We start from the raw sequence: 3383 nt of genomic DNA, 5'->3' as shown, positions 1-3383 counted from the left end.
ACTCTTGTATACTACAGTTACATTTGAACCACCTCACCCGAAACGGGAAATCCCTCAATGTGCAAACTGCCAACAGTATGGGCACACAAAAGGATACTGTCACCGCAAACCTAAATGCGTCAAGTGCGCTGGAAATCATGCTTCTGTAAATTGCGAAAGGAAAAGCAGATCCAATGATGTCAAATGTGTTCTATGTGAAGGAAATCATCCGGCCAACTACAAAGGATGTCAAATATACAAAAACCTGCAAAAAAAAATGTATCCCCAACTAAGACCTAGGGCGCCGGAAGTACAAATTCAAGAAAATCCTCTTCCTTCGCTAAACAAAAAACACATCACGACTTCTCATTCACCTGAAACATTCGCACAAATAGTGAAGTCAAACACCAGTAGCGAAACAGAGGAGAAGCTTTCACCAATTCCAAATAATTTTGTGGAAGAATTCCGTGAGATGACATCACTGTTGAAGCAAATGATGCAACAAATCGTAGTAATGACAAATTTACTGATCAACTTGACGACTAAACAAAATTCTTGATTTAGTAGTAGTCATATGGAACGCTAATGGTCTATCAAAACATGCTATCGAAATAAAAGCATTTTTAAAATTAAACCAGGTCGACATAATGCTAGTATCAGAAACCCATTTCACGACGCGTAGTTTCTTTAAAATTCCGAACTACGAACTTTATCACACAATGCATCCCAGTGGTAAAGGAAATGGTGGCTCTGCGGTTCTCATAAGGAACTCGATAAAACATTATGAAGCAAAACCATATTGCAAGAATGAAATCCAGGCAACAAACATTGTAGTACAAACTAAAGAAGGCGACATGACTTTCTCATCACTCTACAGCCCACCGCGCCACAGTATCACGAAAGATATGTACATATCATTTTTTTCAGCTGCTTGGATCTAGGTTCCTAGTAGGCGGAGATTTTAATGCTAAACACTTAAAATGGGGTTCCCGCCTAATATCTCCAAAAGGACGTCAACTCTTCGAAGCAATAAATGTACTCAACCTCCACACAATCTCAACAGGTGAACCCACATATTGGCCAACAGATAGAAGAAAAATACCTGACTTAATTGATTTTGCGGTATCAAAGGGGGTACGTATTGAAACAACTACCTGTAAGTCCAATTTCGACTTGTCATCTGACCACTCGCCAATAATAATCACTCTCAATGACTGCTGTGAAATTATGGAAAAATGTATTCTTCATAATAAAAACACTGACTGGAATAGTTACCGTCAACTAATTTCAATTGGTCTAAATACCGAAGTCAGGTTAAAAACTGAATCTGACGTAACTGAAGCAGTAGAGCATTTCAACTCTTGTGTCCAAATGTCTGCATGGGAATCAACTCCACCAATTTCTAAAAGTGTTAAGCTAGATTATCCATTTAACATTAGATACCTGATTAAAGAAAAGCGTAGGATGAGAAAACATTGGCAACAGTCGAGATTCCCTGCGGATAAAACTCGCTTAAACAAACTGTGTAAACTCGTTAAAGCCCTTCTTTTAAAGTATAACAATAATCGCACGTCGCTATACCTTCAAAACCTAAGTGCTTCATGTGATACAAAATATTCCCTTTGGAAAGCCATAAAAAAGAACAACAGACCGATTGTCTATCCACCACCTATACGCAAAATCGACAACTCATGGGCAAAAAGCGATATTGAAAAAGCAGAAACATTTGCGTTACATTTGGACCAGGTCTTTAAATCAAATGATAACCAAAATATGCCTAATGTCATGAATCAAAGGATTAATTTTCTACAAGAGCCTTATCAATTGGAACTTCCAATTAAAAGATATACTATTAATGAAGTTAGAGATGTAATAACAAAGTTAAAAGTAAAAAAAGCTCCAGGATACGATTTAATCACAGGCATGGCCTTGCAGCAGCTCCCACCAAAAGGATTTGTATTTCTCACTCATCTATTTAACGCTGTGATAATAAGGGGGTTTATTCCGCCACAGTGGAAGATAGCACAAATCTCCATAATACCGAAACCAGGGAAAAGCCCAGAAGACGTCAAATCATATCGGCCAATAAGTCTACTTCCGATCCTGTCAAAAGTTATGGAAATCCTGTTTCTAAAGCGCCTTACTCCGTTTATCCAACAAAACAGACTCATACCTGACCATCAATTCGGCTTTCGCCAAAAACATAGCACAATAGAACAAATTCACAGACTTGTCAGACATATCCATAGTGCGATAGATGGTAAAAAATATTGCACTGCGGCATTTATAGATATTTCACAAGCGTTTGATCGAGTATGGCATGAGGGCCTCCTGTTCAAACTAAAACTGTATCTACCTCTAAATTTTTTCATATTTATAAAATCATACCTCTCGGCTAGGCACTTTTTCGTTAAGCATGGAAACGAAACTACAGTACTTCATGTTATAGAAGCAGGAGTACCTCAAGGTAGCATAATGGGACCAATGCTTTATCTTTTATTTACTGCGGATCTTCCCCTTACCGATGAGAGTGTTATCGGTACATTTGCAGACGACACAGCTATTTTATCAGTTGACAGTGACCCAATCAGTGCTTCCACCAAACTTCAAACCTGCCTTGATAATGTTGCTCTCTGGATGATAAACTGGCGTATTAAACCGAATGAATCAAAATCTGTCCAGGTAACATTCACTACAAAACGTTCTACGTGCCCGCCGGTCTTAATTAACAATACTCAATTACCACAAGCTGTAGAAACAAAATACTTGGGCATACATCTGGATAGTAAGCTAACCTGGAAATCGCACATATTCAAAAAGCGTAAAGCCTTGGGTCTTAAATTACGAAACTTATTTTGGTTCCTCAGCCGAAATTCCAAACTGTCACTCGACAATAAGCTGCTTATATACAAATCTGTACTTAAACCTATGTGGAGTTATGGGGCCCAATTATGGGGTACAGCAGCAGACTCAAACCTGGCAATTATACAGCGCTTCCAATCTAAAACACTACGAATGATCACAAACGCACCTTGGTATATAACGAATGAACAGCTACATAAACAATTACATGTTCGAACAATCAAGGAAGAAATAGCAAGTATTTTAAAGAATTACGCTCAACGCTTATATATGCACCCAAACCCTCTGGTTACTCAACTGATGTCCCCTTCCAATACCTTTACAAGGCTGAGAAGAAAAACATCGCGAGACATTTTAAATATGTATATGTAGACAATACACTTTTATTTTAAATATATATGGATATGTCACTGGGCATAGTCCATACGTGCCTTTCTTTTTATATCGTAATAACCATTATTACGATTTAAATTTATATATATTACTTATTGTCATTCATTCCTGACAGATTGTAATAAATAAATGGATTTCAAAAAAAAAAA

The sequence above is a fragment of the Teleopsis dalmanni genome, chromosome 2 (genome assembly GCF_002237135.1).
Source record: "Teleopsis dalmanni isolate 2A chromosome 2, ASM223713v2, whole genome shotgun sequence".
Classification (NCBI taxonomy): Eukaryota; Metazoa; Arthropoda; class Insecta; order Diptera; family Diopsidae; genus Teleopsis; species Teleopsis dalmanni.
The sequence above is the reverse complement of the archived record's forward strand: the minus strand, read 5'-3'. Positions refer to the sequence as shown.